At 35.3% G+C, this 27,201-nt stretch overlaps 1 protein-coding gene across 3 annotated transcripts in view; it reads right to left on the minus strand.

The window, feature by feature from the left end:
• Nucleotides 1–27,201, minus strand: part of Bmpr1a (bone morphogenetic protein receptor type 1A) — a 129,699-nt gene that overhangs the window by 95,625 nt on the left and 6,873 nt on the right. The window contains exon 1 of one of the 3 annotated variants that reach the window (XM_071611118.1): nt 7,041–7,061. The exons of the other annotated variants lie outside the window; for them this stretch is intronic. The gene's annotated coding sequence lies outside the window, so the exon portion shown is untranslated. Of the gene's footprint in view, nt 1–7,040; nt 7,062–27,201 lie in introns of those variants that run through there. 3 annotated transcript variants of the gene reach the window in all.

The raw sequence follows: 27,201 nt of genomic DNA on the forward strand, positions 1-27,201 counted from the left end.
GGGAGATCCTGTCTCAAAACAAAAAATCAAAAGGGCTGGGAATATAGCTCACTGGTAGAGTTCCCCTAGATTCAATCCCCAGTACAAAACAAACAAATAAAAAACCTCTCAGAAAACCAGCAACAGAGGGGAAATTCCTTAAATGGACAAACAGCTACAAAACCTATATCTTAACATTCTTAATGGTGAGAAATTTAAAAAAGCTTTATAATGAGATCAGGAACAAGGCAAAGATGTCACCTTTTACCAATCCTTTTCAACACCATACTGCAAGTTCTAATTAATGTAAAAAGCCAAGAAAAGGAAATAAAAATTATACAGATTGGAAATGTACAATTCATGAAATACTTAATGTTAGACTTCATTAAAATTATAAAATTTCTGTTCCATAAAAGACACTGTCAAGAGAATAAGACAACAAGCCACAGACTAGGAAAAATTATCTGTATTAAGACACCACAGATAAAGGACTATTATCCAAAATATCAAGAGAATTTTTAAAACTTAATAAGAAAACAAACACCACAATTAAAAGCTGGGGCTGGTTGTTCAAATATTAAAAAAAAAAACTTGGGGCTGGGGCTGGGGTTATGGCTCAGTGGTAGAGCTCTTACCTGGCATGTGTGAGGCACTGGGTTCAATTCTCAGCATCACATATAAATAAATCAATAAAATAAAGGTCCATTAACATCTTAAAAGAAAAAAAAAAAAACTGGGGCTGTGCAAGATGACACAAGCCTACAATCCCAGCAACTTGAAAGGTTGGATAGGAGGACCACAAGTTCAAAGCCAGCCTCAGCAACTTAGCAAGGCCCTGAGCAACTTAGTGAGACCCAGCTCAAAATCATACAAATAAAAAAGGGCTGGGGATGTAGCTTAGCGGTTAAGTGCCCCTTGGTTCAATCCCCAATACCAAAAAAAAGCGGGGGATACCAAAGTCTTAACAGACACCTCACCAAAGAAGACATACAGATGGCAAATAAGCATATGAAAAGCAGCTCCATATATCATCAACCAAAAACAGATACCACTACACATGCAATGGAACAACCAAAATCCAGAACACTGACAACATCAAAAGCTGGCAAGGATATGGAGCAAAAGGAGCTCTCATTCACTGCTGGTAGAAATGCAAAATGTTACATCCTTTCTGGAAGATAGTTTTGACAGTTTCTTAAAATGCTAAGCATGCTCTTGCTATCTGATCCAGCAACTGCATTCCTTGGTGTTTAACATAATGGAGCTGAAAGCTTATATCCATGTAAAAACCTGTACACAGAAATTTATTGCTGTTTTATTCATAATTTGCCAAACTTGGATGTAACCATGAAGTCCTTCTCTAGGTAAGTGGATAAACTGTGATATATCCAGACAATGAAATACTACTCAGCACTGAAAATAAATGCCGCAAAAAGACACCGGAGGAAACTTAAATGTGTATTTCTACATTAAAGAATCCAATGGAGTTGTGATTGCAATTGTGACCTTTTGGAAATATTAAAACTATGGAGAAGTTAAAAAGGATCAATGGTTGCCAGGGATGAAGAGAAGAAGGGAAAATAAACATAGCAGAGAATTTTTAGGGTAGTTGAAATTAGGCTGTATAGTACTACAATGGAGGACATGTCATTTTACATTTGTCAAGACACGTTAAGTTATACTCTCAAGAATGAACTGTAATTTAAACTATAGACCTTGCATAGTAATGATGTGTCAATGTAGGTCATCAACTGTAACATGCGCCATTCTGGTGTGAGATACTAATAATAGGGCAGTGGTGGCTTATGCATATGTGAGTACAGGTATGTGGAAACTTTGTATTGTTCAATTTTGCTTTTGAACCGAAAACTACTCTAAAAATTAAATTTCTAAAGTATGTGTGTGTGTATATATATACACACACACATATATATACATATATGCACATATATTAAATATGCATTCTACTATATATATTTCAATGATGCATTTTTATATTTTATTGACTCCAAATGATTCATCAACCCTATTGTGAAATCAGTATGCCTCTTAAAAGCAGCATATCACTGTTTAACTGGCATCACTTTTTTGGGACACAGAATATTGATATTTCTATACCTGTTAATTACACAGTTAAATGCATTTTAGGATTGATGAAATACATTCTTGAGCATACAGCTTAACTTCAGAAACCTTGGTGAGTTTGCCAGTACTAATAGCCAAATATTTCTTATACACAAACTTTAACAGACATAATAAATGTAGAAAAAATGTTTAAATATGTGAATCTGAACGGAGAATATGGGAGTTCACAATGCTATTCCTATCTCTTTCCTAAATATAAAATTATTTCAAAATAACAAGTAAAAATAAAAACATAAATAATCAGAATCATATGTTGAAGTCCAAACCTTTTTGACCTTATGTGGAAATAGGTAATCAAGAGTTTCAAGTTAAAATGAGGTTATTAAGAGTGAACCCTGGTCCAATGACTGGTATCCTAATTTTTAAAAAAGACATTTAAACACAGACTTATAAAGAGAGACAGATTCTAAAACTCAAGAAATGACTGAGATTACTAGAAGTTAGAAAAGAGGTCAGGAACAGATCCATGCACAGTTCTAATGCCACTTTGATTTTGGATGGCTAGTCTCTCCAACAGCAAGGTAATGAAGTTCTACTATTCTCAGTCAAAACAGACAAAGGAACATATTAGAGAGTTAAAGATAAAAAAAGATCTTTATGCTAAAGTAAATTTAAAACTGTTTACAGATCTGAGATATACTTTTACCAAATAAAGATGATTTAAAAACCAAATATACAGGGCAAGATGGCACATGCCTGTAATCCCAGTGGCTCAGAAGACTAAGGCTGGCTTCAGCAAAAACAGGGCACGAAGCAACTCAGGGAGATCCTGTCTCTAAATAAAATACAAAATAGGGTGGGGATGTAGCTCAGTAGTTGAGTGCCTTTCAGTTCAATCCCCATGCCCAAAATAAATAAATAAGTAAAAAATACACAAATACTTAGGTTGTTATTCACTTATCTTCACAAAATGATTGAAGAAACCAAACCTTGCACTATAAAGAAAGCTACATGGTATTTAAAAACTAACCGAACTCAATGAATTATCTTTACAATGAGTGCATTTTGTATAAATTAAATCCAACTGCAAACAGATACTAAAGAATAGAATACATTGAATGGTTTAATGTACAATTGATAAGTTGCCTGTGTACTAACAAAAACTGATTACAAAATATAATGGAAAAATGATCTCCCTTATAATAGCTTCCCAACATATGTAAGAAAAACTATAAAACTATTTAAAGTCAAAAAGACTAATGAAGCCAGGCACAGTGGATCACACCTGTAATCCCAGCAACTCGGGAGGCTGAGTCAGGAGGATCTCGAGTCAAAGCCAGCCTCAGCAGATTAGCGAGGCACTTAGCAACTCAGAGAGACCTTGTCTCTAAATAAAAAATAAAAAAGGACTGGGGATGTGTCCCAGTGTTTAAGAACCCCTGGGTTCAATCCCCAGTATCAAGAAAAAAAAATTAATGAAAGGAGGCATGCCATTTTATTAATTAGAAAATTACATTCTATAAAAAGGGCAGTTCTGTCTAAACCAATATAGAAATGTTAACATTTTTGAATGAAATCAAACCCAAAGAATGCTATAAAGACATTTGAAAAAACAAAGTAAAATATCCTCAATCTTTGAAAAGGTAACAAATATTTTTACCTTACCAAATAATAAAATGTACTGAAAGATTACTAATATAGTGATTCCACAGTCAAGAAACCAAAAGTAAATCTACATATATGGAAGAATATAATAAAAGCAACATTTTAGATCGATACAATGTATTGGTTTTTTTAATATTTATTTTTTAGGTGTAGATTAACACAACACAATGCCTTTATTTTTATGTGGTGCTGAGGATCGAGGAACCCAGGTCCCGCCCATGCTAGGCGAGCGCTCTACCACTGAGACACAATCCCAGCCCCATGATATTGAGAGAAATATTCTAACCACTTGGGGGAAAAAATGGATCCTTACCTCATGCAACAAAATTAATTCCAGATAGACGGTTTGAATGTAAAATCTAAGATTATATAAGACCTTGAAAACACTATTGCAATGGGGAAGAAATTTTTAAGTTTGAGATCAAAAGCAGAAACAAAAAAGAAAAAGGCTGATGTAAATTGTTATTAAACTTAACAATGCATAATAAATTTTTGTTTTAATGTAGCAATCTTAATAAGCCAGGGACATGTCCTGCTTTAGAGTTGTGGCTAGGGTAGTTACTGTGAGAATATTTTATTCTACTCAAATGACTTCATTTTTAAAAGAATAATTTTCAACTCTGATTTGACAACTGAGTTCTTATAATAACTAGTAATAAAAGTACTTTTCCCCCCCTCATAATTCTGTGACTGCTAGCTTTAGTTGGAATGAAAAAACTGATCTAAAATCCAGGTAACTTCTGACTAACTGATATTCAAATACTAAAATGTGGGGCTGGGGTTGTGGCTCAGCGGTAGAGTACTCATCTAGCACGTGCGAGGTCCTGAGTTCAATCCTTAGCACCACATAAAAATAAATAAAATAAAGGTATTGTGTCCAACTTCAACTAAAAAATATTTTTAAAAAATATTAAGATGCATATTTTTTAATTAATTAAAACTAATATTCTAGATTAAAGAATGAGAAGCACCTGCAAGAACTTCTTTTTTCCTGTTTCTCTTTCAAGCTTGAACCACTGAATCTGAATCTGAACACTACTTGAAACTAGACAGGTTCAATCACATGTTGTAACCACAATTTTCCTCTAGGGAGAAAAAAAAAAAAAAACGCTGTTTATTTAAATGTGATAATTCATGTCAAATTCCTAGTATCTTTTCCCTGTCCATCACAGTTATTTAAGCATTTGTATCTGCAACATAGAGGCAAGAATTATTCCAAATGTAATTTAGATTCTTTAACACAGTTATTTTTACTTTCCAAATTCTCTTGTCATTTCATAAATTAGCTCAAAATGCAGGGTGTACAGAATAAGACCTAAATTATGATACTGACTATACACAGGCTTAAAGACTTCAGAATAAGGGTGGAAGCCAGCAAGATACAATCCTTAGTTCTGATTTAGATTGTCCCTCACCACTACCTGGACCATAATAAAAGATACAGAAGGCAACAGCATCATGCCACAGTGGCTAAGAGTCTGGTGCAGAGGTGCTAGTTGTGTTAAAAGCTACTGAGAGGCTGAAAGACATAGGACAGAAAATCTGGTACCATGGAGGCCATCAATAACACAAACAAGGCGCGGGGGTGGGGGGGACAGGTAGCATATGAAATGGGATAGGAGCTGGGCATGGTGGCATACCTATAATCCCAGTAGCTTGGAAGGCTGAGACAAAAGGATTGCAAGTTCAAAGCCATCCAGTTCAAAGCCAGCCACAGCAGTTCTCAGTGAAACCCTGTCTCAAAATAAAAAAATAAACACAAGCTAGGCTGAGGCTGGGGGTATAGCACAGTGGTGGAGCGTTTGCCTAGTAAGTATGAGGCACTGGGTCTGATTCTCAGCACCACATAAAAATTAAGTAATTAATTAAATGGAGGTGTTGTGTACATTTACAACAATTTTAAGGGGAGGGGAGAAGCTGGGATGTAGCTCCGTGATAAAGTAGCCTGGGTTCAATCCCCGGTACCAAAAAAAAAAAAAAGGAAAAAGAAAAGTGGATGGAGGATTTTAAACAGTTAAAAAAAAAAGGCAAGTTTTGTGGATAGATCATTCCCTTAAACATCTGGATACCAACTAAGGAGATAAAGGGTACCAGCTTGTTAAGAAATAGTTTCTTTTCCTTACAATTTCTACAAGATACAAGGCTCAATTAGAGACTTCTGATAGGAATGAACCAATGAATAGACCAAACAAAGGATAGAAATAGTCAAAATTCTCATAGATTTCATGAACAAACTAAATGATACTCTTTTTTATTTTCTTGAAGCCGCTGGGATTATAGTCATGTATCACCACACCAAGCAGTGGTACTTCTAAATTTTTATCAGCCACACTGAAAATTATTTAGCATTTTTATATAAGCTGCCCTGGCCCATACATTTATTCCAAGTCTTTCCATATTATACACAATGCAAAGACTCAAAGTGGAGCTAAAAGACCTGCCAACAACAATTGCTATTAAACATCTTTTTAAAAGTTAAATACCATATTTTTATATAGGTTTGAGATGGGCAGCAAATTCATTTTTAAATTTACAACTGCTTTTTTTTTTTTTTTTTTTGGAGGAGGGGGATGCTGGGGATTGAACTCAGGAACTCTCAACCACTGAGCCACATCCCCAGCCCTATTTTGTATTTTATTTAGAGACAGGTTCTCAATAAGTTGCTTAGCACCTCGCTTTTGCTGAGGTTGGCTTTGAACTCGAGATTCTACTGTCTCAGCCTCCTGAGCCACTGGGATTACAGGCATGGGCCACCTCACCCAACTACAATTGCTTTTGAGGAAAGACATTTTCTTATACCTAGCAAATTTATGACAATTAACATTTATAAAACACCTACAGTGTGACAGGCACATTGCTAAGCATTTTCAGACTATGGTATTCCATGAAAGTCTAAATTACACTTTGAGAAGTCAATTTTATTATCTCATTTTACAGATGACTTGTAATAGTTCACAAAGTTCAGTTTCTGTTTCTCAGCATTCAGAATCCAGCAGAAATGGTTGTTCAAGCTCGCCTTTTGATAGGTATCATCAATAATGAACAATTACAACCATCTTAAATCACAATAGAAGAAAAAGCCCATGGTGTTACAAAGTAAAGGTTTGGGGGATTTTGTTGTTGTTGTTATGTGTGTGTGGTTTTGGTTTTTTTGAGTATGTGTGTATGTTTTGTTATGTTTTTTTGTTTTTGTGGTATCAGAGACTAACCACGGGTACTCTACCATCGAGCTATATCTCCAGGGGCACTCTACCACCAAGCTACATGTTTGTTTTATGTTTTTATTTTGAGACAGAATCTCGTTAACTTACCCAGGCTCGCCTCGAACTTGCAATCTTCCTGCCTTGACCTCCAGAGACAATAATAGGATTATAGCATGTACCACCGTACCTGGCCAAGTAAAGATATTAAAACCTTAACTTCAGTGGGGCATAGAGGTACACATAATCCTAGTGACTCAAAGGCTGAGGCAGGAGGACTGCAAATTCAAGGACAGCCTGAGCAATTTAATGAGTCTCTCAACAATTGAGCAAGGCCCTGTCTCAAAATAAAAAGGGCTGAGGATATAGCTCAGTGGTTAAGCACCCCTGGTTCAAGCTCCTCCACCAAAACAAAACAAACAAAAAAACTTAACTTTGACTCCTTAAATTCTTATTTCATTAATATTCTCTGTTCATTATATCATTAGGTATTTTTAAAACAATTAATTCAAGTTAGATCTTATTGATTAATGTTTCTCTCCAGAGCCTCTAAAAACCTTGCAAAAACCAAAGCTCTTTTATTAATATAATTAAAGAAGACTAAAGAAAAGTACTGCCTGCTGCTGCAAAGTACATATGCTAGACAAGGCAGTGTGCCAGGCCCCTAACATGACAACCCAAGTAAAATTCCCCACTCACATGGAGTTTACAGTTCCTAAGAATGGAAGCAGATCTAAAAGAAATGTGCATGCAAGTTCTAATTAAATTACACTTAAAATAAATGCCACGAAGCAGACTTAAAACAGGGTGCTAGATAGCTTTGACAAATGTGTGTAGGTTTAAGCAAAAAGACATTACTGGGCAAAATCTCAATGTAACTAGAAAAGTAGAAAGACCAACTGGGGGTGGGGTTGTAGTTCAGCAGTAAAACACATGCCCAGCACCAATGTATAAACACACAAAGTGCTCTGTTAAAATGAAGTGGTTTCCTTAAAATATTACAGAATCTGAAGTTTACATTAATATCTTATAAACACACACACACATATACATATTTTTTTGGTACCAGAAATTGAACCCAGAGGCACTTAACTGCTGAGTCATATCCCCAGCCCTTTTCTGTATATTATTTAGAAAGAGGGTCTCTCTGAGTTGCTTAGGGCCTTGCTAAGTTGCTAGGGCTGGCTTTGAATTCACGATCCTCCTGCCTCTACCTCCAGAGAAGCTGGGATTACAGGTATGGGCCCCCATGCCTGGCTATAAATACATAATTTTATGCATATATGTCCTAAAGTATGGTTCTATGTGCAGGTCTTCAATTTTGATCTTTTTCTTTTTCTTTTTTTTTTTGGCAGACTTAGAGATTGAACCCAGGACCCAGCGTGTAGTAGGTAAGTTCTCTACCACTGAACTGCATCATTGGCACTTTTCATTTTATTTTTGAGATAGATCTCAAAAAGGCCCCCAATGGCCTCAAACGTGCAATCCTGCATCAACTTTCTTAATAGCTGAAATTATAGGCATGCACAACCAAGCACCCAGCTCTATTTTGATGTTTTTGAAGCCATTCATTTTTCAATTAAGACACTCACACAAATAATAAACCTCAGTATTTTAAAAAGTAAAACCCTTGACATGATTTAAGTCCAAAGTTCAATGAACGTTTAAAAAATTAAAGCACATTATATACTTAATTTTTTTTAAAAATCAGCAACACTTATCAAATGTGGACAGAATGATTAAAATGCTCCTTTTACAGATAACATGCAAAAGAATTTTATACTAGTTTTTTTAATTTTTTTATACCTTTATTTTTTGATTTTTTTATGTGGTGCTGAGGATTGAACCCAGGACCTCTCACATGCTAGCGAGCGCTCTACCGCTGAGCCACAACCCCAGCCCCAATACTAGTATTTTTTTTTTTAAGTAGGCAGATTGTGATAAATGGTCCAATTACTTGGTTTTTTTAAAAGACACAAAAATGCCAGGTTAGGAAGCTACAAAAGCAAATCCTAAAGCAGAATATAACTAGTAAAAAACTGACACCAAAAAAGGAATGATCTTCAAGTTTTAAAAATATGATTCTTATAAGAATGATATAAAGCATTCATGATCTTCAATGAAATACAAGATGTCAAAAATGTATCTCAAATTTCATTAGCAATTAATGATTTTTTATATTTTTTTTTAGTTGAAGTTGGACACAATATCTATATTTCACTTATTTATTTTTATGTGGTGCTAAGGATCGAACCCAGGGTCTCACACTTGTGAGGCGAGCGCTCTACCAATGAGCCACAACTCTAACCCAATTAATGATTTTTTAAATCTAAATAACAGCAAATGTACAAAGTTTTGAAGATTCAAAAATTTTTTAAATTTTTCCTGAAATTACCTCCATTTTTCCCATTTATCAGGTTTACCTATATTGAATTTTAAACATAAATTATATTATCTTAATAATTTAAACAATATATCCTATAGCACAAACCTATTCTCACTACTCAGTTTCAAACACCTTCCTGCATCATTCAGTATACAGATTTCTTGGCATGATAGGGAACCACACTTCAGTCTTTTTGGAACAGGTTTACATTTAGGCACATGGAAGTTTAGAAGAAAAGCCCACGGTGTTGCTTGACAAAACTATGCAACTTGAAAGAAAAATTCACAAATTCTAAGACTATTTCTCTCACCCCTTCAAAAACCATCTTTTATAAAAAGTAAACCAAACTGAGTCAAGTAATCATCTCAAATTTATTAAACATCTAATGTTTTAAGATACCAAATATGTGTGAAGGAAGCCAAAGAGAAAAATGTGTGACTAAACTCTGGCACAGTGTAGCTGGCTCTGAATTTCCTCAGATGTATGCCAATACCTACCCTACCCGGTTATTTTAAAAATCCATAATAATGACACAGTAGCCAGATGCAGTGGTCCATGCCTATAATCCCAGCAGCTCAGGAGGCTGAGGCAGGAAGATTGCAAGTTCAAAAGTCAGGCTCAGCAATTTAGCAAAGCCATAAGCAACTTAGCTAGATCCTGTCTCTAAATAAAATATTAAAAGGGCTGGGGATGTGATTTAGTGGTTTAGCATCCCTGGGTTCAATCCCTGATACCAAATAATAATAATAACAACAATAATGACACAGTAGTTGGCATATAGCGGGTATACGAACAGTAGCTAGTATCATTATTTAAAATCACATTAAAGACATGAAACAAATAAGCAAGAAGAAAAATGATAGTACATACTGGCATTATATACTCTACCAAAGCACAGAAAAGGAAGAAATTACCAAGAGCCCAGATTTGAAAATAAGGTTTCATGGAGGAGGTAAAGCTGGGACTTACTAAATATGCAGGGAGACAGAAGGGATAAAGCATAAAAGAGAAGTAAAGACAAAGCTAGAGAATTGGAACCACAACACAGAAAACCAAGTATGACAGCAAATCATTGGGCAAAAATGTGTAAATAAATTATAACTAAATCATGAGCTAGAGAGAATAAAACCTGTGTGAGCAGGACAAAACAAAGTATCAAGTCCCAAAACCTACCAACTAGTTTTATTAGCTGTATGTTTTCTCTTTTGGAAGTGTACTGGTATAATATCCTGTTAAGAAAATACAGCACCTAATCTCAAAACATTAAAAAGATTGTTACAGGGCTGGGGATGTGGCTCAAGCGGTAGCGCGCTCGCCTGGCATGGGTGCGGCCCGGGTTCGATCCTCAGCACCACATACAAACAAAAATGTTGTGTCCGCCGAGAATTAAAAAATAAATATTAAAAAATTCTCTCCTCTCTCTCTCTCTTTAAAAAAAAAAAAAAAAAAAGATTGTTACAAAGAATGATACAATTAGGAACTGGGTTTGTGGCTCAGCTGTAGAGCGCTGCCTCACCCTGGGTTTGATCCTCAGCACCACATAAAAATAAACAAATGAAATAAAGGTATTGTGTCCATCTACAACTAAAAAATAAATATTTTTTAAAAGAATGGTACAATTAATTTTGTTAGTAATTATAATGACTTTCTTCAGAAAAGTAGTAAACTGATGAAAATAAATAATACTTAAAATTACCTAGAATAAAAACTTGAGTACTTCTTAATGGACTTATAATGTTTAATACAGATATAATCACTTCACAAACAATATTTAAGCTTCTTAAACTCTCAGAAATGGGACCAGTTGCATGTAAAGACAGTTTTAAGAACAACATTCAGAGGCTGGGGTTGTAGCTCAATGGTAGAGTGCTTTCCTCACATGTGTGAGGCCCTGGGTTCAATCTTCAGCACCACACCATATAAAAATAAATAAATCAATTAAAAAAGTAAAGACACTGTGTCCATCTATAAGTAAAAAAAAAAAAAATTAAAGAATAACATTCAAATTTTAATAACTAAAATTGTTTAAATGATTCCTTAAAGATTAAAAAGTTTATACTCTAATTGAAACTGAACTGAGAAAAATTATACCATAAACAGTCAAATTATCATTCAGAATATGGCACAGGAATTTTTTATGAAAATTTTTATGTGAAAACTCTTTTTAAAGTCTTCATTTATCTAACAGCATCAAAGAAACAAAAGAAATACTGCATCTGCTTTGGGAACTTTTTACTACCAGTTTTGAAACATATAAGTAATTCTATTTTATGCCAAGACAGTAATATTTTATTCAAAATATAATTTTATATACTCCCAATTTATTCAATATAAATTAGAAGTAAATTTGTTTAACTGCATTATTAAAATATAAGTATTCTCAAAATAACATTATCATTTTTAAAATATCTCCTAATACAAAGATATAATCTTCTGACTTCTTGAAATGCTAAATTATATAAAATTAAAGACTCTAAGAGAAAAAATAAGTAGCAAGTTCTACAAATACTAAAGTTAAACTCGTTCTCTTTAGGGTAGGCCATGTCAGAGAAACTGCCTAATTCTCTTGCTCCTCAAGTAGGGGTAAGGTGGAAGATTTTGTGGCAAATGCATATTCTATCTTCCCCAGTGCAGCTCCAAACTTGAAGTACAGTGGCAGTCTGGAACAAAGAATGTGTAACCTGATCTCTTTCCTTTCACATCAACATTCTGAAAGTAATTCAACCCCTCAAAATAGCATCTTTGTGATGCTAAAGAGGAAAAGATTTATTCACTATTACAGTGTAAGGGGGAGTGCACAAAATCAAATTCTTAAAAAATGATTTTTGCTTACTCTGACAATATTTTGGAGGTCACACACTGGATACACAGACGAGGCAATTATAAAGATTTGCAACTTGAATAAGATTATTTTATGCAAAATTTAAAATGTAATTCAGGAGCAGGGCATAGTGGGGCACACCTATAATCCCAACTATTCGGTAGGCTGAGACAGAAGGATCACAAGTTCGAGACCAGCTTGGGCAATTTAGCAAAACCTGTCTGATAATAAAATTTAAAAGGGGCGAGAATGTAGTTCAGTGGTAAAGCACTAACCTAGCACTCATAAGACCCTGGGTTTAATCCCCAGTCCATAAAGAGGGGAGGGGAAAAAAAACTAAGATTTCTGTTTTGTTTTCTTTTGTGACTGGAGATTGAATCTATCCTCCTGCCTTAGCCTCCTGTATTAGCCCAGGTTTTAAGAACCATTTGTTGTACTAATCCAAGGTGGATTTAGTGTTGTTGTTGTTGGTGGTGGTGGTGGTGGTTTCTTGTTTTTGTTTGGTTTTGCTTCTACCACAAAGATAGTAATTAGTTCCTAAGAAATCAGAGGAGGCAGGGCACAGTGACAGTGACTCTGTCTGTAATCCCAGCTACTCCAGAGGCTGAGGCAGGAGGATTGCAAATTCCAGACCAGCCTGAGCAATTTAGTGATATCCTGTTTCAAAATAAGAAATAGCTCGTGGTAGATCACCCAGGAATTCAATCCCCACTATGGAAATGAAGAAGGAAAAAGGAAAGAAGTCAATCTTTAGAGGAGGAAATGATTAAGAATAAAAATAATCTAGGTAAGATTTGAATTTTAAATCCTAGTGGCTAAAAGAATCATGCAAGTCTGAGATCTTTCCATTTGCCCTAATAAAGGAAATACATGAATCTGAAAAGTCTTTAAAAAGAACAGAAACCTGAAAAAAAAAAATTTTGCTAGTCATGTATCAAAGGATATACTGAACTCTCTCACCATTAACAAAAACTTTAAGACATTCTAAAATTAATACCATAAAATTTTATATAGAAGTTTCAAAAAACTTCTATTAGCATGTCTTAACCTGACTCAAAAACTTAATGAGGTACATCACATATTAGCCTATCTGAGACAAACACAAAGAGGTTGGTGGAGTCTCCTACACTCTAGTCTATAGCTTAAGTATTATTTTTCACTTCAATACAAATTGGAAAGCAGTGTTTAGATTCTCTACAGTTAATTTTCCTGTTAAAGGGAAATGCTTTTAAGATGTATGACCATTTTTCTAAGTTAATCATGATTATCTTGGAAATGGAAGAAATTTGTTTCTTGAAAACTAAAAAAATAGAGATGTTTTGGGTTAAAAAAGAAAAAACTCTTGGACATGTGTTGCAAAATTTGAGCTGGGCACAGTGGTATACGCCTATAATCCCACTGACTTGGGAAGCTGAGGCAAGAGGATTCCCAATTCCAGGATGATCTGGGCAAATTAGACTCTAGCTCATAAAAAGGGCTGGGAATTTAGCTCAGTGGTAGAGTGCCCCTGAATTCAATTCCCAGAACTGGGAGAGAAAAAAAGTACACAATTTGAGATGGGGAGATTATCCTGGATTGTCCAATTGTGCCCAATCTAATGGCATAAATCCCAAAAGCAGAGATCCTTTCCCCACTGTGGTTAAAGAAAAAGAGAACAAAAGGTCAGAATTGTGAGACCATGTTGACTTATTTAAAGATCTGAGCAGGAAGGGAATCTCAAGCCAAAGACTATAGTCAGCCTCTAGAAATTGGGAAAGGAGAAAACCCAGACAGTCCCGAAAGCTTCCAGCAAGGAACATAGGCTGAGGACACCTTGATCATAGCCTGGTGAGATTTGTACTGGACTTCTGATCTCCAGAACTGTAAGAGAATACATTTGTGTTCTTTAAAATATGAAGTCTGTGGTAATTGTTATAGCAGCAATAGAAAACTAACACACCAATACTACATAATTGTTAAGTATTTTTAATTAATTACTGTCCTAACAATATTTAAAAATGATCTGTCAATGAGCAAATGTATAATAAGAAAAATCAGAAATTCTGCCCCTGGTATAGATAAAATAAAAATTCAGCTACCCTTCACTATACACTGATTTTTCTCAGTGATATTTTGGTCCAAAACTATAATTTTTTTACAGGAGTCCTTAACCACTGAGCCACATCCCCAGCCTTCTTTCAGTTTTTATTAGAGACAAGGTCTCACTGAGTTGCTTAGGGCCTCACTAAGTTGCTGAGGCTTGGTTTGAACTCGAAAACCTCCTACCTCTGCCTTCCAAATCTCTGGAATTACACTTGCACATCTTCTTTGAAGTTCTTTGCCCATTTGAAAATCAGAGGTTAATGCCAGGCATGGTGGCCCTGGCCTATAATTCCATAGGCTCAGGAGGCTGAGGCCAGCAGGATCACAAATTCAAAGCCAGCCTCAGGAACTTAGCGAGCCCTAGGTAACTGAGGGAGACCCTATGTCAAAATAAAAAATAAAAAGGGCTGGGGATGTGGTTCAGTGGTTAAGCACCCCTGGGTTCAATCCCCAGTATTAAAAATAAATAAATAAATAAATAACAAAAATTAAAAATTACAGGGTTTTTTTTAGGTTAATTATAAGTGAGTTTTTTTTAAAAAATATATTCTGGACATAAGTTCCATACATATGATATATGAGTTGCATATATTTTCCCAATCTATGGATGTTTCTTCATTTTCATAATAATGCCCTTTGATGCACATAGGTTTTGAATTTTGACAAAATCCCATATTTGTATACTTTTTTGTTTGATAGCTCGGGCTTCTGATGTCATATCTAATAAGCAGATATGACACTACACTACCAATCCAAGATCACAAAGATTTATACCTATGTTTTTCTTGTAAAGTTTTTATGGTTTTAGCTCTTATATTTATGTATTTAATCCATTTTAACTTTTATACATGGTGTGCAATAGAGATCCAACTCATTATTTTGCAATTGGATATCCAGCCCTGTTCTTCTAGTGCCCTGGAATTGTTTTGAGATCCTTTTCATCACAAGGTTTCCCACTGCCAGGCAAATACATCTGGCTAAGAGTAGAGACACGTAAAAGTGGGGCCACTTTTCTGTATAATGGAAAAGGTCCACAGTTGAAAGGCATGTGGCAAAGAAGAAATTGCTTAAAAGACTGGTTCACATAAGATCAACTTTAGAAAGAGTTCACAGAGATTTAAGATCCGGGAATTAACTCACTTAAGCTATCTGAGTGCTTGTGTACCTCCAGGAATTTGTTTCCACCACAGTCCCAAGACCAATGTTGAATACTGTTCTATACCACTGCTTCCTAAATTCTAGGGACAAAAACATTATTTGGGGCTGGGGTTGTAGCTCAGTGGTACAGCACTTGCCTAGCACATGTGAGGCACTGGGTTTCATTCTCAGCACCACATAAGAATAAATAAATAAAATAAAAGTATTGTGTCCATCTACAACTAAAAAAAGTATTTAAAAATTATTTATGAACAATTTTTTCTATGTCAATTATGTGGAAATAAAATGAGGTAGGGGTTAGGATGAGTTTGCTGAGAAGACTGGAAATACCAGCATATATTACTCAGTCAATAAGAAATTCATTTTCATCTCTTACAGCATATTTGGTTCAAAATTCTTTAACAGAGAAATTTTTCAATTTTTATTTAATTTATGCAAGAGTAATTCTAATTAAAAAAAGAAAGTACTAAGAAATTTTCCTTGGGTCTACTAGACTACTTACATCATGCCTAGATTCCCTCAAAACCCTGCCCAGGGGCTGGGGTTATGACTCAGAGGTAGAGCGCTCACCTAGCATGCATGAGGCACTGGGTTCGATCCTCAGCACCACATAAAACTTAAATAAATATATCATGTTCACCTATAACTAAAAAATAAATTATTTAAAAAAAAAAAAAAACCTGCCCAGATTAGGGGATATTATAGTATGCCATCACAGATAGAAATTTCAAAATCAAATCCCTTAGCTCCACAGTATCTCATCCCCCTTTCTTCTAAAATATGTTTTTAGTCAAATTCTTTTCCCTTAAGACTGGGCCAATTTACAACAGTGGCAAAAGAGATATGCTTTTTTCCTCATATCATATACCCCTGATGGCTATATAACCTTAGGGTTAGGTTATTTCCTATACCTATAACTGGGATTAAATACAGACAGCATTTTTGTATGTAATGATTTTACCACTTCTACATTTCATTCCTAATATAAGTATGCATCCTACAAACCTTTTACATTAGATGGAAGCTTGTATCTGTTTAGTTACATATTTCATACTCCACTGTAACCTTCTTCTGTTAAGTTTATGTCATTGCATTTTACTATATAAAATTGATCTTCTTCAAAGTGCAATACAAGTATCCAAATACTGATTAGTGAATGAACCTCTTTCTCCACCAGTGTGTTGTTCTTAGTTTGTTAAACACCAAATTTAATGTCTGATTTTTGTTTCCATACTTATTCAATTTATTTAATCCATTTTTAATTCAGTATCAACTATTGTTCTCATAGTTGTGTTCTAAATTAAAATAACATATACTTTAAAGGGTATGAAATCTATAATGCAAACATTAAATGATAATTTTATTTATTTAAAGTCTAATATCATTACATTTCAGACCATTAAAAATGAATTATTCAACAGAGTTGAGAAATTAGCTTCCCATTTGATTAAAAGGAAAGTCCTATCTCATGCTTTTTACCAAAAACAATTTATACATTTTTAGTCAAAGAGGAAGAAAACAGCTTTAGTTTTCTTCCTAGGGGAAATCATTCTAAGCACAGCATATTAACTTACTGAGGGAAGAAAGTTTTTTTAGAAAAAGTTGCACTGCTATCACATCTTAGACACCCAAGTGAAACACATCTATACTTCCAAGAAAGGGTTCAGACTAGAGATTAAAATTTGGCATCATCACAATTTGAAACATGAATGGTTTCAAACCTTGAGGTCAGGTAAGATCAACCTGGAAATGAGAATGGAAAACAGGGTGCCATATAAGATTAGTATCTTCTTGGAATAAGTGTGAAGTAAACAACAGTTCCATTTAAAACTGCAAGGAACAATAGTTGTAAATGGTACTATTCAATATCATGAAATTGAAAATCCTGATTTTTGTTGACATCAAGGAACGTAAGAAGTAGAGTGTTCTGGAAGTATCAAAGAAGGGCAAACAAGAATAACCTACTTCATGGGCTGGGGATGTGGCTCAAGCGGTAGCGCGCTCGCCTGGCATGCGTGCGGCCCAGGTTCGATCCTCAGCACCACATATAAACAAAGATGTTGTGTCCACCGAAAACTAAAAAATAAACATTAAAAAAATTCTCTCTAAAAAAAAAGAATAACCTACTTCTGAGACTAAAGGAAAGAGGGTCTAGAAGAGAAAACTCCACCTCCTGAAATGGGCGGCCAAACAACTAATGTCCTCTAAAGTGGATCAAGTTTCAGTTGTAAATGATATTGATCAGGAACTTCCTGAATGTAGATGGAAAAAAAATTACACCTTTACTTTTACTACCCTCTAACTGAACAACTTCTTTAATTATGAGAGTAGGCAAGATCCACGGTAGTAGTAATAACATCTTGTAGCTTTATAACCAAAAGAAATCAGATATTCCCAATAAATCACACTGTTGCAGATAACTCAAAGTATTATTTATGCTCATCACTATTTAAAAATTAGAGCAGTTGTGAAAATCTGCCACTGTATTATTTAATTAGTTCATAAAAGAATATACCAGTATATCTAAAAATGTTTTAAGAGCTGTTTCAATATAATTGATTTCCCTCATAATCCTACATATTTTACTTTTTATAAATATTAATCTGAGAAGAGGGGCAAAGGCTGCCCCAGAGCAAGGTGACTAAAATGTTCAGAAAGAGGGACTATAAAAAAGTTTCAGGAAATGGATAGCAGTGGAAGAAAAGTGTCTATTCAAAGGGAATATATAGAGCTGTAGGGGAATACAGTTCAATGTAAGATTAAAAAACCAAGAGAAACGAAAATGTTAAGCAAAAAAAGCAAGCTTCAGACTGGGGCTGTAGCTCAATGGTAAAGCGCTTGCCTTGCAAGTGTAAGGCACTGGATTCAAGCCTGAGTACCACATAAAAATAAATAAAGACACCATGTGTCCATCTACAACTAAAAAAATATTTTTTAAAAAAGCAGGCTGCAATACAAAATGCATGAAACCATCTGTATGAAACACCAAAAACAGGTATTTATGTAAATGGAGAGAAAGTTTTAGGATGATATATAAAAGTAGCAAGAGTGGTTAACAATGAAGAAGGAATAAATTAAGAGCAAGCAAAAGGAGAAGAGGAAAGTTCATTTTTATGTATTGTTTGAATTTTGTGTTTACAGTAAGCATGTATTTCATTAAAAAAAAAAAAAAAATCTAGTTACTTTTAGGGAAATCCCTTTTCTATTTCCCTGAGTATACTGTGTGCTACTCTTGCAGGAAACTAAGGGGTAGGCCTCTAGACGTTACAGGAAGCTCAGTAATACAGTCTCTCCAAAGATGATACATGCCAGTAATCCCAGCTACTTAGGAAACTGAGGCAGGAGAATCACAAATTCAAGGCCCCCCCTGATCAATTTAGGGAGACCCTGTCTCAAAATAAAACAAAGGTTGTATATATATAGCTCAGAGGTAGAACACTCTAAATTCAATCCCCAGTACTTTAAAAGAAAAGATAAAAAGAAAAAAAAAAAAAAATATATATATATATATATACACACACACACACACACACACACACACTAGAAAGTGAGAGAGTAAGAACATTCGAGGGCAGTTTAGCTCCCTGGGAATACTCAGAAAGCAACCGGCCTTGTGTCAGCCCTTCAAAACACTGGACTTTTTTTCTATTGAGGTAAGCAGGAAATTGGAAACTTCATCTTCCAGAGCTCTCTCTTTATGATTGAAATCTTGTCTGGGATGGGAAACTGCCAATTAGGCCAAGGATTAACAGGAACATCTCACCAAATGTAGTAAATGCTGACAGTATTTCTCAAATTGAGCAACTACTACTGGTGTATAGGAAGCCTATTGATTTCTTCCTTTACCATGTATATAGCCACCTTACTGACCTCATTTATTAGTTTCCTAAACCTGTCAATTGATCCTCTTGTATTTTCTAGGTAAACTGCATTCTTGGAAGGCAGCAAAGGCAAAAAGTACACATTTTATCTTCCTCTTCAAATATTTATACCTTTACATTCTTTAGATTTTTGTAGTCCAATCGCTAAAGCCTCCATCAATAACAACAGCCTTAAATGACCTCTTAGTATTGTTCCCTCTTTCAAGAAAAATATTTTTCCAGTTGTGTTTGCTTTATCAGTTAGATAGTTTTACTCTTTATCAAGTTAAGAAAAATTTCCTTATTTCCACAAGTCTAATCTACCAGAAATAGTTACTCAATTTCACCATTTTTTTTTTCTCTTCTTTTTTGGTATTGGGGATTGACCCAGAGGCGCTTAACCACTGAGCCACATTCCCCAACCCTTTTTTATATTTTATTTACAGACAAGGTCTTGAGGAGTTGCTTAGTTGCTGAGGCTGGCTTTGAACTCACTATCTTTCTGAGTCACTGGGATTACTGTATGTACCACCACACCCAGCTCACTGAGTATTTTTTTAAATACATTTTGTTGTTGTTGTTGTTGTTGTTGTAGTCAGACAATACTTTATTTTATTATTTATTTTTATGTGATGCTCAGGATCGAACCCAGCTAGCACATGCTAGGCAAGCGCTCTACCTCTGAGCCATAACTCCAGCCCCTTGAATATTTTTTTTTACCTCAAGTAAGATAGTCATATTTACTAAATAGCCTCCCTCTTTATTAATATACTGTAAATGACACTACAGATTTCTGAAGGTCAAATCATCCTTTAAATCTCCAGTTAATGTTATCCTATGGATTTTAATACACTGTTTAATTCAACTTGTAAATTTCACAATTAGTAACAACTAAGAATAGCCTATCATTTTCTTTCTTTCTGTTCTTTTTTTTTTTCCTCCTTCTTCTTCTTTTGGTTCTATCCTTATCTGATTTTGTTAGCAGGGTTATAACTAGCCTCAAAGAACATCTCTTCTGCATTTTTCTTTGCTCTGGAAATTTGTGGAAGATAAGAATCACCAATTATTTTTAAAGTCCTGTAAAAACATCTGGCCTTTTAAAGGGTATATCTCTTGACAGTTTTTTTTCCCTACTTCTTCGCCAGCTACTGGGTTATAAAGCTTTTTCATTCCTTCTGAAAATCCAGTCTTGGACAATGGTCCAAGATCATCCTAGAATACTAACAAAGGAAAGCAATGACATGTTTATAACAACATCACTCTTTTTTGGTACCCACTGAAGAGCTCTTCATATATAATTTAATAAAATATTGATTCAGTGTTGAAATTATAAATAGGAAATCTAAACCAAACCTCCCCTCAAAAAAAATTAATTTTAGAAAAGAATTTGTGTAAAGTCTAGGAAATGTACAATTAAAAGCGCGCATCAGGGCTGGGGTAGTGGCTCAGTGGTACAGTGCTCGCCTAGCATGCATGAGGCACTGGGTTCAATCCTCAACAGAACGTAAAAATAAAATATTGTGTCCACTTAAAACTAAAAAATAATTCTAAAAAAAAGCACACACACAACGCATGCACACCTGTAATCCTAGCCGCTGGGGAGGCTGAGGCAGGAGAATCATGAATTCAAAGCCAGCCTCAGTAAAAGCCAGGCACTAAGCAATCAGTGAGACCCTGTCTCTAAATAAATTGCAAAATAGGGGTGGGGATGTAGCTCAGTGGTCAAGTGCCCCTGAGTTCAATCTCCAGTACTTCCCCCCAAAAAATGCACATATCATAATTACTGATAAGAATATTTGCTCAGATTATTTAGGAAATGTTCTTCCAAAGTTTCTTTTGCTACTTCACAAAAAAAAAACTTATGAAGAATGCACAGCTGCCTAGCAGATGTATAATTTCAGTGTTTAGATTGTATTCATTCTAGCTTCATTCTTCTAGAGGTTTTAGATTTTTATTTCCATCTGGTCTCTGGCTTCCCTCAGTAGGTTCTACTTCTCCACATCTTATTCTATTTTAGTCCATTATTACAGAAAAAAATACACCAAATATGAAACATCTTAACTCTTTTTGGGGGTCGGAGGGGTTTACCAGAGAAACTTAGCCATGAAGCCACATCCCCAACTTTTTTTATTGAGATAAGCTCTCACTAAATTGCTGAGGCTGGCTTTGAATTTGCAATCTTCCTGCCTCAGCCTCCTGAGCCACTGGGACTACAGGAAGACATGAGACACAGTACCCAGCTATCTTAACTTTCGCTTAAAAGTTCCAAACATGAAATGGAAGAGGAACATATAGAACACACACACACACACACGACAACTAAAACAAGACAGCCACATTTTTAAAACTTTCTGTTTAGACAACACCCCTTAATTTCAGATTTCTTATATTTTGGGTTCAGACATTCAGGTATAAAGCATGAATGAAACTTGTGCTTTACTGGCCTTATTTCCTTAAATTCTTAAGTTATGGCAGAAACATTAAGTAGTAAGGTTTTCTTTATTTATTTTTGTTGCTGCTGTTGTTGCTGTTTTTGTTTTAGGTACCAGAGATTTAACCCAGGGGTGCTTAACCACTGGGATACATTCCAGACCTTTTTTTTTTATTATTTGAAAACAGAGTCTTGATAAGTTGCTTAGGGCCTCACTAAGCTGCTGATGCTGGCTTTGAACTTATGATCCTCCTGCCTCAGCCTCCTCAGTCACTTCCGAATACAAATGTGTGTCACAGTATCCGGCTCACTTTCAATTTTTGTGGCAGTATGTTTTATTGCTTTTTTCTCCTTTTTTCTCTCACAAGGTAGATTTTAAACACATTCTAAGACCATTACAAATAATATAATTATGTTATGCAAACATCTACTATTTTAAGAGTGATATTCATGGTAAAGATGTTTTTTTAAAAAAATAAAGGCTTACCTGTGTAACCATGAGCAACCATATGTATATCTCAGGAATAAGAAAAAATATAAAGCACTAATTTTTTAAAAATTATATGAAGGTTTTGGGGAAATGTTTAAAATGCAACTGTAGACTCCTACAGCACAAGAATTAAAACCAAGAATCAATAAATGGGATGGACTCAAACTAAAAAATCTCTTCTCGGCAAAAGAAACAATCTGTGAAGTGAATAGAGAGCCTACATCTTGGGAGCAAATTTTTACCCCTCACATCAGACAGAGTACTAATCTCTGGGGTATATAAAGAACTCAAAAAGCTAAACACAAAAAAAAAACAAAAAAACAAATAACTCAATCAATAAATAGGCCAAGGACATGAACAAACACTTCTCAGAAGAGGATATACAATCAATCAACAAATATATGAAAAAAGTTCATCATCTCTAGCAATTAGAGAAATGCAAATCAAAATTACTCTAAGATATCATCTCACTCCAGTCAGAATGGCAGCTATTATGAAGACAAACAACAATAAGTGTTGGCAAGGATGTGGGGGAAAAGGCACATTCATAAATTGCTGGTGGGACCTACAAATTGGTGCAGCCAATATGGAAAGCAGTGTGGAGATTCCTTGGAAAACTGGGAATGAAACCACCATTTAACCCAGCTATCCCTCTCCTCGGTCTATATCCAAAGGACTTAAAAACAGCATACTACAGGGACACAGCCACATCAATGTTTGTAGCAGCACAATTCACAATAGCTAAACTGTAGAACCAACCAGATGCCCTTCAGGAGATGAATGGAGTTTAAAAATGTGGCATATATACACAATGGAATATTACTCAGCAATAAAAAAGAGTCCCCAAACAAACTTTTCCTCCTCTAAAAATAAATAAATAAATAAAATGCAACTGTATTCCACTGATGAGGACAACTGGACAACTAATAACTTGTAATACTCTTTATGTTGCAAAGAAAAAAAATCAGGCAAGGTAAAGAACATCAATCAAAAATTTACCTATGAGAGTTTTCTAATGCATTGAAATACTAAAACGTAGGAATTAAGTAATTTTTAAAAGTAAATCTTATCAGGCACGGTGGCGCACTCCTGTAATCCCAGCAGCTCAGGAGGTTGAGTCAGGAAGATGGCAAGTTTAAAGCCAGCCCCAGCAAATGCAAGACACTAAGCAACTCAGTGAGACCCTGTCTCTAAATAAAATACAAGATAAGGCTGTGGGTGGCTCAGTGGCCAAACACCCCTGAGTTCAAACTCTGGCATCAAAATAAATAAATAAACAAATAAAATTTTTTTCAGTAAACCTATTTCAATGCATCAGACATCTTACCTGATACCTCAGATAACAAACACAAGCAATGAAGAGCAAGAATAAAAACAAGTAAAAGTAAAGAAAAATGTATGTGTGTGTGTAGATGCATTTTCATCTTAAAATTATACTACTCCATTTGAGAATATAATTGTGTGATTAAGAGCATGGACTCTAAAGTCAGTCTGCTTGGATTTGAATCCAAGTTCTGCCACTCACTAGCTTAACAATTTACTTAGCTTTTGCATCTTCATATTTTTTTGGGGGGGGAGATCAGGGATTGGGGCACTCAACCACTGAGCCACATCCCTAGCCTTATTTTGTATTTTATTTAGAGATAGGGTCTCACTGAGTTGCTTAGTGCCTCACCATTGCTGAGGCTGGCTTTGAACTTGCAATCCTCCTGCCTCAGCCTCCTGAGCCGCTGGGATTACAAGTGTGCACCACCTCGCTTGGCTAAGGTTATATACTATCTTAACAGGGAAATCTGAGGGGGAGAAAGAGCACTTACAAGAAATAAGTCACTTTTAGGAAAGATAAATGTACCTTTAGGAGAATAGATGGAAATAGTGAGTTTTGTGATAACGTCTGTTCGGGAGAGATAATCTCATTGATGAGACTCAATCTCCCCTAGCTGCAAAACTCACAAGTAAGAGATTTCTGACAACTAAGGTTTATGACATTCCATGCCCTATGGAGGAGATTTATGACAACTGGGTTCTTGTAGAAAGCTGTGCCTTTAGGCAGATAAGGGAATTCAGAAATGAGCCTACTTGCAAATGCCTTTCGCTCAAAATAATTTTTATGCCATAGTACCATCTTCTGAACCCTTTGCCATCAACAGATACAAATATCTTACCTGGTACAAAGCATTTGGCAATATAAAACATCCTAGAATAGGGGCTGGGGTCATGGTTCAGTGGTACAGTGCTCACCTAGCACATGCGAGGAGCTAGGTTTGATCCTCAGCACCACATAAAAATAAATAAATAAAATAAATGTATTATGTCCAAGTACAACTAAAACAATAAATATTTTTTAAAAAGAATCAAGTTAAATTAATTTTTAATAATTTCTTCAGTCCAATGTATCCAAAACAATAACATTTCAATATACAATCAACATTTTTAAAACATAGTGAGATACTTCACATTTTGAACTATCTTCAAAATCTAGTTGTAAATTACACATGCATATGCACCAAGTCCCTTTCACTTTTTAAAACAAAGAAACAACAAATGTTAAGTCTTTAACATTTCCTATCAGAAGCTTAATCGCAGCTACTTGGGAGACTGAGGCAATTTAGGGAAATCCTGTCTCAAAAACAGCTGGGGAGCCAGGCATGATGGCTCACGTCTGTAATCCCAGCAGTTTAGGAGGCTGAGGCAGGAGGATTGCAGGTCCAAAGCCAGCCTCAGCAACTTGGTGAGGATGTAAGCAATCTAGTGAGACTCTGTCTCTAAATAAAATACAAAATAGGGCTGGGGATATGGCTCAGTGGTTGAGTGCCACTGAATTCAATCCCCAGTACCAAAATAAAAACCTGAAAGTCTATACTCATATACCACTTCAGATACTTTACCTAATGCTAAAGAATAAAAATAATAATGATGATGTTCAGAAAAGGAGACAAAAAGGGGCAGCGCAAGAGCACCATTGATCATAAGTCATTCCCTTTGTTATTTGCAAGGACTGCCAAAGCTGAAGAGTGACTTTTTTCAGCCAAAAATCTGAAATCCAATGATGTCATCAGGACAAAAAGCATTATATGACCTGCAATTTCAGCAACTAACTGCTTTGCACTGAGTAATGGGATTTTCTTTCTTTCTTTAGCAGAAAAATGATCTTGAAGTTCACCAAGTCCCTTTTGATTTTTTTTTTTTTTTTTTTTTTTTTTGGTACTGGGGATTGAACTCATGGGTACTCAACCACTGAGCCACATTCCCAGCCCCTATTTTGTATTTTATTTAGAGTCAGAATCTTACTGAGTTGCTTAGTGCCTCACCCTTGCTGAGGCTGGCTTTGAACTTGCGATCCTCCTGCCTCAGCCTCCTGAGCCGCTGGGATTACAAGTGTGTACCATGGAGCCAGCCCCCTTTCACTTTTTAAGACAAAGAAACAGCAGAAATCTAAACAGGTTTTGTGTGGTATCCAAGATTACACTGCTACTTTGTGGTAGAACCAGTACTAGACTTTATTGGGAAAAAAAAAATTTTTTTAAAGCCAGAACTTAATCTTTTTGCTGCTGCTTTATAATTTTTCATAGTTCCCAAATTATCTAAAACAGACACATTTTTAAAAAGCAGGCAAAAGAATACAATGTTTGCTTTAAAAACTACTGAATACTTCCAGAAACATTTTCCCTCTGCTTTCTTGCCTAAGGTCTCATTCTGCTGGCTACTTTCTTATTTTTATTTAGTAAAGCCTTCCAAAGCACCCACATTCTAGACAATTCAGGTTCCCTTCCCTCATGGCATACTCACGTAAGATTCTCAGACTAGCCCCTCATAGGCCATAACCCTACTACAACTAGATAAATGTTTAACATCTATTTTTTTCTACCAAGGCCTTAAGTTGGTACTTTCTGGGGCTCTGGTTCTGGACTCTTTGCTGACTAGGAATTCCTAATAAGAAGTCTGTAGAATATATATGAAATTGCACCAGAGAGTTTTACATGTGTATTTTCCTTCAGATTCTAAAGGAATGACCTTAAAATGCTAAGAACCAAAGGACAGATGATTTCAATTATTTAACTGATCAGAGCCATCTTTTTTTTCTTTGGGGAGACCATCACTTGTCCATCTCACATAGTTTCAGGAAGACTACCAACTGCAGGGTTTAATGGGCTCCCTGGCTGCTCCAGTGGGGGAAGTAGCCATTTCTGGCTAAAGATGGCACCCTATCCTCCCTGCAAACCACCAAGAATCTCTCCATGGGACAGTATATATATATATATATATATATATATATATATATATATATATATATATATACACACACACACATATATATATATGTATATATATATATACATATATATACACACACACACACACACACATATATATACACACATACACACACACATATATATATACACACATACATATATATATGGAAAAGAGGCACCCTTTTCCCCTTTTAAATTCATATCAGACAAATCCATATTAGTCTGGAGATGCTAAGGGTCCTCCTCTATGAGATGAATACACTGGTCTGAAAATGAGGCCAAAAAAAATGGAGAACATCATAAGATTCAACCATGCTGATTTCTAGTCTTTTCAAAAAGATGAGAGAAAGCATTTTTTCCCTTTAAGCAAATGGGTGTAGGGCTTTCCACATGCAAACAAAAGTCACTTGAGTACCACCTAACTCCAACTATTGAAATATACCGCCTAAATGGTAATCACCCCCAAATATCTCCAGCCCAAACCTCTGTCAAATTCTAGACCCATACATACAATTGTCAAGTAGAAACCTCTACTTTGGGTTTTCTTTTATTTCTTCCTTCCTCTTCTTCTTCTTTTAAAATTTATTTATTTATTCTTTCTTTTGGAACTGGGGATTAAACCCAGGGCTTCATGAATACATGAATACATTCTATCACTGAGTTACACACCTGACCCCAGAAACCTCTATTTGGTTGTTTCAGAAACACTTCAAAATCTTATTTTCAAAATTATAGTGTTTTGTTCCAGTTTCAGTGTCTTAGGTCTTCTGTTCTTCAAACTGACTCTA

This window comes from Marmota flaviventris, chromosome 4 (assembly GCF_047511675.1).
Source record: "Marmota flaviventris isolate mMarFla1 chromosome 4, mMarFla1.hap1, whole genome shotgun sequence".
Taxonomy (NCBI): domain Eukaryota; kingdom Metazoa; phylum Chordata; class Mammalia; order Rodentia; family Sciuridae; genus Marmota; species Marmota flaviventris.